Source organism: Pleurodeles waltl, chromosome 9 (assembly GCF_031143425.1).
Source record: "Pleurodeles waltl isolate 20211129_DDA chromosome 9, aPleWal1.hap1.20221129, whole genome shotgun sequence".
Taxonomy (NCBI): domain Eukaryota; kingdom Metazoa; phylum Chordata; class Amphibia; order Caudata; family Salamandridae; genus Pleurodeles; species Pleurodeles waltl.
Window position 1 is genome coordinate 1126972037 of NC_090448.1, and position 13332 is coordinate 1126985368.

At 45.1% G+C, this 13332-nt stretch overlaps 1 protein-coding gene across 1 annotated transcript in view; it reads left to right on the forward strand.

Moving 5' to 3' along the window:
- ATP6V1D (ATPase H+ transporting V1 subunit D) overlaps positions 1-13332 on the forward strand; it is a 128425-nt gene that overhangs the window by 89527 nt on the left and 25566 nt on the right. The window lies entirely within an intron of this gene.

The following is a 13332-nucleotide window of genomic DNA, read 5'->3' on the forward strand; positions in this document are numbered from 1 at the left end:
CTTTCACTGTCTCCTGAGACGTGGCTACTCCGTGCCTGCTTTATATGGGTGATGGGGTTGAGTGCTATTCACTGCTCGGCAGAGTGCACCTTTGTCATGTACCACACCTTCAGCCAGCCCTGACTGCAAAGCCAACAGCACTTGCCATTCTGGGACTTGTCACTGAGTTATCAAATTACCAAGTTGGGGCAAAACGTTCCAGTGTGAAAAGCGCCGCTAGATACAGGCCAAGACTGGGCATGGGTGTCACGCATAACATAGGTTTGTTTGCCAGGGGTGGCAGGGGAGTGGCAGGTGCTCACTGGCGAGTAGACGAGAGAGGGTGGGGGGCAAAGGAATGTGGGATAGTGAGCTGGAGGTAAGGTAAAAGAGGAGGGATGGAAGGAAACCGTGCGAAAGTGAGGGAGATGGTGAGAGTGTGTTAGTGACAGAGAGATGGAGACAAGTCTGGGAAGTAGAAGAGACATGGAGACGTAGAGAGAGGAGGAGGAAGAGCGTTACAGAACGTGATGGGCTTGAACGTAAAAAGTGAGAGAGGGAAGAAGGGGGGTCGAGGGCGAGTTCGATGAAAGGGAGGACAAAAGAGCATGCGTGAGGGATGGTGAGAACAAGTGAGAGGGAAAAGAGACAGAAGAGGGTGGAAAAAGAGCAGAAAAAAAGGGGTTGATGCAAAAAAAGGGATCAAGATGGTGAGAGAAGGGTTGAGAGCGCGAGTGTGAGAAGGATGGACAGAGAGAGAGGAAGGGGAGAGAAACAGTGGGAAGCAGAAGGGTGGAGTGTGAGACTTAATAGAAAGAATTATACAATGAGAGCTTAAAATAACATTCACAATACATGAGGAGGTTGCAAGGCAGGTTGTAGATGCAACAGGCGGCTAGGGAAACAGAGATGCTAATGAACAGTAAACATTGGAGAAAAGAGTAAGGAGAGAGCAGCAAGAGACAACATGGGAGAGGAGAGGTGTGTTCTGAGAAAATGTCAAAAGAAAGGAGGGAACTGAGATTAAGCCTCAGGCAGCAGATGGTTATGGCGAACGTATTATTATAATGGACAAGCACTTCATAGAGCTCATGTTTTCACTCCGCTAATCTACAGATATCTGTACAATGACAGCCCTTTAAGTAGGCAGGTACTGACTATTCGCTCTTCTCTGCTATGAAAGTGGGGGGGGGATACCCGCACATTGCAGCGTTGGGTTCAGTACTTTTAATGGGAGAGTACTGGCACTTTTCATAGGCCATAGGTACTTTGGTGCAGTAATTACCTACACCTCTATGGTTTGTATTTCAACCATTGAGTACTGGCGTATGGTTGTAGCAGGAAGTATGGATGAGCATACACACACTTTTAACAACAGGTAGAGCAGATGACATTGTTTCTGTTCTAAAACCCTCAGCAGAGAACACTGCCCCTGTACGATCGTGGTCATTCAGGGAATACAGAGAGCTGGAAATTCCCTTCCTGGACAGACTTAAAGCAGTTGCACACCAACCAGAAATGACGTATCATCCCTGGCACGTTCCCTCCTGAGATAAGCAGCTCGCGGGCTGCAGAATGGAAACGAGAAATGATGAGGCAAAGTCAACATAAAGACCTCTAAAAGGCACAGAGAACAAAAAAGCGAGTACACGAACCAGAAAAACAGCAGACTAATACAAATCTAGAAAGGTAGTTTGTGGCCAGAGGCGCCACGCATTTCAGCTGGAAATAACTAACTTATAGTAAGAATCACTTCCCTTGCGGTAATCGCTCGTTTCGAGAGACGCTCTAAAAACAAGCAGCTCTGCAAGACCATGCGTGACAAAAGGGAACTTTTAATGAGAAACAGTGAAACAAAAATTGTCAAGGATAGGGTGACATTTACATTGCTGCTTTTCACAAATAACAAGGCAGGCAAAAATATTGCAGTGATGTGTTCCCATGATAAGAGTTTCAAACAATATTTTCAGCTATCCCAGGACAGATAGGAAAGGGACGACAGGGCGTGGCTACAGATGCTACAATGAGCCCTGACAAATCAAACACAGAGCATGAAACTGTTTGTAGTCACTTATAAATACAGAGAGTATGTGGCACAACAGTTAGAGCTGCCGACTTTGGAAATGGGCAGCTGGGTTTGAGTCTCCGCGTGGGCCCTCCTGTGCCTTAAAAAAAAAAAACCAATTTAATTAAATTCATTGCAGTTGTTAAATGAAATAAATGACCCTCATGGGGTGAACGCCAAGAGGAAGTAAATCGAGCGGTGTGGCCGCCATACGTAAGGATAAAGTGCAGCGTGCCGTACTGCAACAGTTATAAATAAACAAAAAAAATAATGTGAAGTAACTTGTAGTTATGCCAAGCGCCCCAATACTGCAGATTAAGTTCAGGCTGTGTAAGATTTGAAAGCGCCATGGGGAGAGACCAAATAAAAAAGTAGTTTGCTCACAGTAAAGCATTTCGGCAATTGTGTAATTATCCATGTAACATGGTCGGTCCGCAAGGCGTTAACAAAGCAGCCTCAAGGCGGGACAAACTTAAAGCATTTACCAATGACATCAAGGGATTTTTGAAAGACAAGGCCATAAACGAGTGGAAGTGATGGGCAGGAGTTAAGCATGGGTAAAAGTCCATAACACTTATAACAGGTTGCAAGCGGTTGTGCTCGACCTAAAATGAGAACTAGTGGAATATCAGCCGCTGCGGGCTGTCACCTCAGCTGAAAAGTCATGGGCTTTTGTCTTTTTATGGGGGACAGAGGGGTGGTGATCATTTTAGGACAAACCAGGGTCACTAAGACATGACGTGGCTGGAGTAAAATGTAATGGGTTTTATTTCACTTACACCACTCTACCCCACTAAACGGAGCCCGTTTCTGAACCAGCTATATTAGATAGCCACTACCTTTGAATCTGTTTTATTTGTTACAAAGCCGTGGGAAGTAACGTAAAGGTGGCAAGTTTAGTACTTAACAAAGCTCTCCTTGAATATGCAGGTGAGTGAGGCAGAAGTTCTGTGGGAGGAGAGCGCAGTCAAAAATGTTTATGCGAACCTTGTAGATGGTGTAGGCTTAAATCCAAGGGCGTAGTTAACCATCCGGTATACCAGCTTAAGCGAGAGTGATGCAGACGCAGATTTCATTGTTTTATGACCCTTCTTAACTTTTATCTCGGGCTTGGAGGTCAACGCAATTCAGAATGAGAAACCATGACATAGAGAAAGAAAAAATATCAAAATGGCAAAGAAAAAAAAATAAGAAAGAGGTTAATGAAGTGAGACAGCATAAAGGAAATAAAGTAAAATGCAAACAATGAATGAAGAAAATAGAAGCATGAAGAAAAGAGGGCACAAAAGGACATGGGGGAAATAAGGAAAAAATTAAAATAAAATAAAAGGACGGAACAACAAATTCCTAGAAAAATGAAAGGAGAGAAGGAAGGAAACCAGTAAAGTATATTGAAATTAAGGAGAAATGTGACATGAAAGGATGGGGGACTGAAAGAAAGACGAGATGAAAGAATGAATTAATGGAATGAATGCAAAATAAAAACATGCAAAGAAGGTGTGAAGGAACAGCATGAGCAATATAAGAATAAAGGGATAGAAAGAAGGATGTAAAGCCAGAAGGAGGACCGATTAAATGAGAGAAGAATGGACAGAAGTATGGAAAGAATTAAATATGCATAAAACAAAGAAAAGATGAAGGAAGGAAAGAATAAAAGGAATGAAAAATGGAAAGGATGAATGAAAGAAATAAGCCAGTACTGGTAAATGTGTAGTTTTTACCTAAGTTCCTTTAAAATCTTTCTGTAAGTTTCATAATTTTGCCCCAATTTCTGCAAATTTTCCCCACAGGTACAATTACCATGGAACTTTAGAGGAAGAGTTGGATCACTCAATTTACTTGCAAATGTATTACCACATGTGGGTCAAAGTTGGGGGTATTTTATTTTACTGGCTACTACCTTGCTTAAATCACATGTGGGTGCGCTGATGGTAAATTGCTCTTTAGATGCATTGAAGGAGAGTTGCTGCAAAGGTGCTTTGGTAGGATAGGTGTTGCCGGTGAGCAGTTTGGCAAAACTCCAGCATCACATGTCAGTGCCTGCAACAGTGTCGCCTGATAGATGCTTCTAACCGCAGATTCCTCCCTTTAGAATAGTCACCTGATGGCAGACTGGACCGTAGAGTTTTCATAGCAATGCTCCCCTGCGCTGCTAGGTTTTGCTGTGCAGCTTCGTGTTGACTCTGTACTGCACCGGAAGTGACTGAGCGGAGCTGCATTAAAGGGCCACCGCTGCATGCTGATGTCAGTTCCCTGCTTTTCAATGCACATTCCAAACTCCGCTGTGGAATTTGTTAGGTTTCCAACAACTTCCAAATTTTTGCCCAGTTTGATAGGGTACATGTTCACACTGAAGACAACTGGATTCAAGCTGTGCTGCAACTACAGGCCACAGATGTTGGACATGAATCCACACATGGTTTGTCTTTAGTGCCTGACCTTGGTGGCCTTCGCGTAGTTCCTGCTCCCAATCCCACTCCAAGTCACAGACTGGGATTTGGTCCTGATCTCAAAGCCCATTACGAGACTATTCTCCCCCTTCCTGCTCAGTCTTCCAGTAAGTCCAAGCTCAAGAATAAAAAATGCAAATTGGGACTCAACCCCATCCTACAATTCTGACTACAGGGAGAAGGCATGAGGGCATCAAGATGCGAGTCTCACTCTATTGAGGGCACCAGTCACTCAGCCATCCCTCCTCTGATCTCAGCACACCTAAGCCTCGGCTGTTGTTGACCCTGCAGCAGATGGAGACCTTCAAAGAGGCCATGCTGCGGAAATTCAGTGCACTTTGGCACCTGTTAGTGCACCTTCGAGCCCCAAGGAACCAATGGCGCCTTCAGTCGGTTTACCCAATGCCATCTTGGGACCTGCTACTGGGCCCGCATTCACTGGTTCAGACTTCCACACTGGCCCCACGAGCCTCGCCCCTTCCTGCTGGTGCAGACGTTGGCACCAGATGACCCAGTGCCAACGCCTGTCATATCCTGAACCAACGTCAGCCATAGGCCAGTGTTGCACTGCATCATTACAAAAGCGCAGCTGATCGTCAAATAGCCCAGCTCGAATCCGGTGCTTCTATCACATTGCAGCTATTAAGAGAGACTCCATTATCTTTTTGGTTCTGACTCTGATGATGTGACAGAGCTGGGTGCACTCCATGATGTTCATGATGGTGAGGGGCAAGGCTCACCCCTCGTTATACTGGAAATGCCTTGCAGTCAGGGCCACTGGAATTATGTGATTTTGCAGCTGCAGAGTTTTCCACAAAACTATGGATTTGCTAGATATACCACATAATCTGTTGAATAAGTTATAGATTTAACAAAACATGTTTCTAGCTCAATTATTCAAAAGTTGCTAAAACACAGTGATGTGTTGCAACGCACTGGAAGGCCATTCGCAAAGGATGTCTGGTCACCTTTCAGTTGCTTATTGCTATGTTCGGGTGTTGAACTGATATTAATGAAGTGGAACCTATGCTCAGACAGTGTTAACAAATGTAAAAAGGATAAAATATTGAAGTAATACTGTCACAAAATGGGTAGTATTACGTTGCATAATTTGTTCCTCCCTTGCCGCATGATTCCAGTGGCCCTGCTTATACTTAGATTGAAAAAATGCAGGTGGACTTGACAACTTTGTAGAGACAAAAATTTACTTCCCACATAGGCCACCACAAGAGGAGAATACTTCATTTGTAGTGGTGGTTCCGAAGGCAGCCAAAGTGCTAGAGATACAACTGCCCTCTGTTGAAACTAAAACAAAATCCTACAGTCTGCATCTGCAAACACCTGAGCTCTTGCTTCTTTCACTGATGCTCTTACAGATGCTCTTATGGCTAATTGGTCAAAACGATGCTTTTGCTGTCCTGTCAACAGGCAGATTAATAAGTCATAGACAGACGCCTGGCGACTCAGACTTTCTCACCAAGCATCCCACTCCAGCGAGCCTTATTGTGCGGGCCTCGACCAGTAAAGTGAAGTGAATCCTATGTATTCCCTGTTACTCCTCCAGAAAGGGAATCTAAGAAGTTTGGATACCAAAGATTGCCTTGACCGGGCGGTTGGTTCCAGTGTGGTCCTTCATCTGCATGTCTGGACGAAGTCACCTGGTTCCCCTATGATGATCAGGCTTATCCAATGGACATGTTCTTTGATGGAACCGCCTCTTTAGTGAAAAGGCAGACTCTGCTTTGGAGCACTTTAAAGATAGTAGCGCTATACCACGTTCATTATGGCTGCTGGCTCTTGCAAAACAGCATCCACATTACTTTTGGAAATGTAGAAGCTACTCCAGTGGCCTGACGTATAGATAGACACCCCTCACAACCAGTGTTGCAGCAGGCAATTCATTCCTTTCAGGGCTGCAGTTGCAGATCCAGCAGGCAAGCTGTTGAGCAGCTGAAGCACCAGTCTCCAAGCTTCTTATCCCCTGCTACACAACCGTCCTAACACAGGAGGTGTGCCTGTTGCTTTCCATAGGTGTCATAGAGAAGGTATAAGACTCAGAAAAAGACAAAGGTTGTTAGTCCAGTAATACTTCATGAAAAAGAATGTGGGTCTCAAATCTGTCTTGCACCTTTGTCTTCTCAGTGCCTTCTTGTGGAAGGACAGATTCAAGATGTTGACTTTGTCCCCGATCCTCGCTATTGTGTACCTGGGTAACAGGATGGTGTCTCTGGACCTGCAGCACACATATTTTCATATAGCTGTCCTGAGGTCTCGTAGCCGTTCTAGGTGGTCAGGAGAATTTTTCAGTTTACTTTGCTCCCCTTCGGCCTTAGCCTCTTCCCTTTGGTGTTCATTAAAGTGATGGCAGTGGTCGTAGCCCATCTTCGGAATTGTTGTATTCTCATACCCGGATGACTGGCTGCTGAAGGCGGGCTTGCCGCATTCTGTCATGGTCCGCCTTCAGACGACAGCAGAACTCCTGACATTGTTGTGGTTCTCCATATACAAGCCGAAGTTCCATCTGACTCCTCTCAGAGGCTTCCATTCATTTGGACGATCCTGAATACTGTGACGGTCAGGACTTTCTCTCTGCAGTAGGGAGAACAGAACAATCGGCTTGATCTTTCAGGTGATGGTAGTACTGAGGCTTCCTGGCTCCTAGCATCATTCATCCTCGTTGTCAGCCACAAAAGGTGGCACATGCAGGCCCTACAATGGACCTTGTAGTCCCAGTGGGCTCAGCGTCAAGGCTGCCTTTCTGACACCATCCAGCACTTTAATGAGATGGCTCGCAATCTACAGTGGTTGTTGACCGACCACAGCTTGTCTTTCAGAGCCAACTCTCCCTTCTCCACCTGGAGCAGACAGTGCCTGACGTACAGGCTTCTTACAGACCATGCTATCAGATGTCTTTTTATTTGTTTTGTCCTTAGCCCAGCAAGGCCTTGCAGGAGGCATTATAAAAGGTTATTTGTTGGGCCTTTGTACATTTGTAGGACCAACCTTACTTGCTCAAATAACTCCTGTCAGTTGTTCAAATCACCTGTTGTGATGAGGTTCATTAAAGGTTTACCCATGTTTCTACCCACGCTGTCTGTTGCGTCTCTTGATAGTGAAAACTGTCTTCCTGGTTGCAATTTACATGAGTTTGTTGCATGAGTGAATTAAGGCACTTTCAGTGCCACCCTCTACACAGTCTTTTTTTTTTTTTTTCCTAGACACTGATGCTCGGGATTCAGGTGCCTTCTTACCTAAAATTGTGACCCACTATTGTGTTGGTCAGCCTCTCACTCTTCCGTAATTCTTTGCTCCCCCACATCCATTGATAGAGGAGGAAAGGCTCCTTTGGTTCGACCCCCAAAAGGGCTCTAAGCTTTTAATTAGATTGTACTAAGGACCATCTAGTAGACAATACGATTTTTGTGAGGATCTTCAAAGAAAAGGAAGGTTGTGCAAAAGAGGACATTGTTGAGTTGCTTTGCATTAAGATCTGCTGCGCACTGGCTAAAAAGCAACCTCCAAAAGGTCTGAGATCACTTTATACCAGGACTAAAGCTGCTACTACTGCTTTGGCATGAGGAGTGTCTGTCCTTTATCATGCTGAAACGTGGGCATGGGTACATACATTTACAAATCACTACTGCCTTGACAGGATGGTCTGGTGGGAAGCACCACCTTGGTCCTGCAAGACATCTCGGTCCACTTCACAACCCTCCACCTTGGGGAGGGTACTGCTCTGGTATCTATTATAAGTTGAGGAATCTTTAGTTAGAAGTATCCATCAGAAGAAGTCTTTACATTCAGTAACTTTCTTTCTAGTGGATAGACACAGATTCCTCACTGACCTCCCTCCTCCCCATTCTACGAAGTGCCCTCTTTTTAATATCTGAAAAGGTTCCAAGCTAGTATTCAGCATACCATAACCAACAATCCTTCACGCTCTGTATCTCAGGTTGCGGAAAGGGAGAAGATAAGAAGCCACCATCAGAATGCAAGGATGGCCTTTTATACGCAGCTGCACTCTGCCACTTCCACGGAAGTGTGGAGTCCATATAGAGCCGCGTGTACCCACCCAGCAGCGCGCAGGAGATCCGCTATGGAGATCACCGGATTCCATCCGACGCCTCTGGTGTATTACAAGGGGAGGAAGATGTGCTTAGATGCATAGCCACAAAGATTTCAGATTGCTGTGTGTGCCATTTTCACAGTTTCAGTGTAATTATAAGTGACATTTCAATGCCCACGAGTGACACTTTCTCACGAGCAAAATCAAAAAATGGAGACAAGGGAAACCTATAAATATTAGAAATTACACCCAATTGAGCAACAACAAATTGTAAGAAGATCTTAAGACTGCAGCACCAGAAATGGAAGAGCAGTTACCTAGTGCCCCTGTAACCTGATCGTACTGCAAAACAAATGTGTTATTTATTCAAAGCGCCCCCCCAGCTCCCCAGCTCAGCGCCAGGTGCTGTGCACAGAAATTCCACAAGTAACAAAAGGATTACTGTGAAAAAAGCAGTATATCACAGGTATCCGACCTCATAGAATGGTTCTACCTAAATGGACATTGGTACACATTCTTTGCAGCAGGTTATTAACCCTCTGTGCCAGTACATCATGGCAGGCAAAACTGCTACAAAACTCCGACCTTTGAGGAGGAACATTTATAATTAGAGGGTTGCGTTAATTTTGGACTTACTTGCCAAATGTCTGAGTAACAACAGTGCTGCAGCTGGGAAAATAAAGCCCTCCAATACCTTTGGGTCGAGCTCCCGCTATATACAACTGTAAAAAAAACATTTTTTTTTTTTTTTAAATTGTTACCCAGAAAAGGTTTTGCCTCGATTCCTCTGCACTCTGCTGAGGGCTGCTGAGTGAAAGTCGGGCTCTGTCTCTAAAATCAGAGAGCTGTGAGGCTGTTACCAAGAACACAATTTTATAACCGTTAACTCAGTTTAAATATTTGCTGACTTGCATAATATGTTTCAGCACAATTGTAATGAGTATATGAGAAATTAAATGCTTTATTTGACGTGAGCACTCACCGTGATCTGACACCGACTGTGCCCAAGACGTAAGTCTGGTGCCTCTGTCCTGGCTTCGAGGCACCTGACGACCTGCCGTGAGGCTGGGAGCATCACCGGTCTGCGCACCTTCCAGAAGAGATGGGCAGCAATGAAATCCTCATTGTCAGGGGGCTGGCACAGCAGCAGGGGGGCCCTCCAGAGTGCGCAGCCGTGTGATTGGAGGTGGTGGCATCATGGGCAAACAGACCTTGCCATGCTGCGCCCCGTGCACACAGCCTCACTTTAACCACTATTTGCCCCGCGCAGTGGTTGGGTGAGGGCAAATACGGTTAAATCCAGGCTCCCTTGTGCCATCAGTTGTGGCATGCCCCCCGCTCCCCTTCCGCCACCCCCCCCCCCCCCCCCCCCACCCCCGCTCCGCCTGGAAAACAAAAGAAGGCAAGTGCTTGCTGGGCCAAGTGGAGCTGACGTGGATACGGCGGCAACTTCTTTTGAGATTATGAAGCTCATTACCACATGATAGTTTTTTTTTCTTTCTTTTCTTTCAACTAGCTTTTTGGGAAACATTTTGGTAAGCGCTGAGCGTGGTTAAGTACATTGCCTGGGGAACTGCAGACATCCCCACAGCAAGCACCGAAGCGCTTTTGTTCTTAATCGTACTGTAGCGCCTCCCTGCACGTTCATCAGAAGAGGTGTAAATGCGTGACTAATTCATTTTAGTGGGATGATGCGGACCACCACACTAAAATGCGTTAGTCGAGCCCCTGATGCGTGGTACTTGCCAGAGCTGTAGATAAAGAATCGCCACAAAGAACGTTAGCAAAGGTAAGTAACTTGTTCGTCTCTTTCAAGCTTCATCACAAAACACTTGTAGAGGCAAACACGGAGAATTGTCATCCAAGTTTAATTTATCACCAAGATTTTGTCATCCATCCCTACTTAATCTCAGCATAGAAGGTACTGGATTCTCCTGGTGCACACCTGACCTGGGATCAGTGAACAACACACTCTCGGCATTGGGGACGTAGCACATCCTGTATCTCAGAAGCACAGCATGTGCCTATAAATCTAGATCAGAGCCAGGGCAAGGACCAACCAAGCACTGGCCAGTGTGTTACTACACCCAGCACAATGTACTTTCTACGTAGCATTTAGCAGACTGCAAACTGGTTTGTTGTTTCTGTGCACGTTATATCAAGCAGAAATCTTAAAGATAGAAGCGTCCCTGATGATACAGGGGCTGGTTTCTTCTTTCTCACTAGAGAGAATTGTGAAGGGATCGCATGGCACGTCAGCGCTGCACGCTACTCGTATCTTGGTTATTTTATCATTATGTGGTTGAAAATGTAAAATGTGTAACTCTTATTCTCATGTTCGCATTCTGCCTGGATTTGAATCTTGCATAGAACTTGCAGCCTTGAGCTGACATCTCATGAAGTGTGTGTGTGGCAGACTTCGAGCTTCGGAGGGACATCATTGAAGTGTGGCAGACCTTCCCAGACAGTGCTGGTGTATTACCTCCATTCCTCTGGCTGTAGGGTGGAGACCACGCCCCCAAGTGAGAAAGAATGGAGACCGGCTTCTCCTTAGTAACTCCCTGCAACCCTTGTTAGGAAGGGACTGCTAATTACTGGATACCTGAGCCCTCCAGTTGGTAGAGGATTAAGTGTGAGGAGTAGGGGCAGTTTATTTTATTCAGGTCAGGAAGTTACTATGTAGGGCATTTCCTTTTGTGTTTGGTTGCTGCTCCAGGATGGCTCAATGGCAGCTAGATGCAAGATCTTACACTCCATTGTTGTGCCCATGCTGTGGGTTCTTCAGATTGGAGAAGACACTGTTCTTTCATCCTGCCCTGGTCATCAGAGGGAAGGGGGGGGGGGTACCTCAGCCCAGACATTTAAAACTCAATATTCCTGTTTCCTGGTGTCCTTCCATCAGATTTTACAAGAAAATAAAAACATATTAATTTTAATTCTGTTTCCTCCATGGATGAAGGTGTATGTGCGCACGGTGTTCTCATAGCCGATAAGTGATCTTTCAACACATGCCAATAATGTTTTCTTCCTACAGTTGTGCATGCGATTTCAGAAGCCTTCATAATAATCCACGAAATCCTGCATGAAACCTGACTTTAAACGAAAACTTCAGGTTTTCAACTCTTCTTTTCCTTTCAAGTTACTCTCTGCTTCCTTTCCATCCTCTGCATGCCTTCACTTTCTGAGCACTACTCCAAGTCACCTGCCTGTTTGCCTTAGTCCTTATTAGAACTGTGCACATTGCCCATTCCTCAGTTCAAAGATCACAACCTCTCCCTTAAGTCATACCCTTGCATGTTGACAATATCTAATCACCGGTAGCTCATCTATTAAAAACCGCAAACCAGTGCGTGAAGTCACACATCCCACCACTCCATTATGATCACAGCTAACCCCCTATTAATTTAATCTACCACATACTCCATAATTGTACAAGACTAATCCCAATAACTAACAACAACCAAAAAAAAAAAAAAAAACTACAAACTCTGGGTTCCATAGTAGTGTGCTGCCTGGTGGAAACTCCTACAACACCTTGTTATTTTTACTGTTTGCACATATTGCACGACTGCTAAGGGTCATTTGCATCCCCCAGTGCTGTACCATTCCACAGCAAATGATGGGGCATGGAGTACCTGCAGAGATCGAATTTTTAATGTAGTGTAGCACGAGCCACATACTATGACCTCTTCCTGGCACTTCACAATGACAATCAGATACGGAATGATTTTACCAGTCCATCCCAGGCGATCCCTCCGCCGCTTCTCCCTTAAATCTGTGCCTGCTCAGGGCTATCAACTTTAAGCAACGTATCTAAGAAAAGACAGCCCGTGCAGGTCAGTGTATTATGAACATAAGAAATGCCATAAAGGGACCTGCAGAGCTGCTCCAAGCTGCTGGATTGCTTAAACCATAATCTGCGTGCCTGTCTCTCACACGGCTTCATCCATCACACTGCTAAGCGCTGTGTCCCATAACATACCCACACCTCGAGGGGCCTCATGCACATTATGGAAACACTTCCCACACATGACCAAAAAAAAGACAACCTTCACCCATCCACACCCCCTATAAGGTGTAGCATGCCATCCATGTAGCCTAGCGCTTCAGCGCCACACATGCAGTTCAATCCATGTTATTATGTACCTACATGTTTGATTACTTGGCCTTTGAGCTGATGCTCATTTTGTAACATTCATTCCTACCTGATGAAGCTACCAATGCATGAAGAGGTTGTTGGAACACATCCTAAACTCGTCCTTTGATTTTTCGTGCCTGTAAACAGAAACATATGCACACACTCACCCCTGGAAAGATGTGTAACAGGTATATTTGTTGAACAAACCGACAAATAAAAAATGTTTGTTACCTACCCTGCTGGTACTCTTCGACCTTGGAAAGATGAAGGGCTCAGTGGACCCGCCACACACACACATCTCTGCAGTTGATGCAGGGCTCTATATCATTAAAAAAGTCCAATGAGGCCTCCTTGTGCATAGCTGTAGATCTACTCGGAGGCAAGAGGGTGATGGTCCTTCCTACTAGCTGCAAAATGTTGGCACCTCCAAGAATGAAATCAATGGTACGCCAATAACTGGGTTATTTGATTTCCATCACTCTACAAAAATTTATTAACTTGGTCACTTGAATGTTAAGGTAAAAATTGATTTGGAAACGTTCTCCTTTGTTAGAGAAAGGGACATGAGTAGCGAACCATGTTTGTTGAACTGAACATCTATGTAGTGTAGTGTTTATGTAGTGTAGTGTTTCAA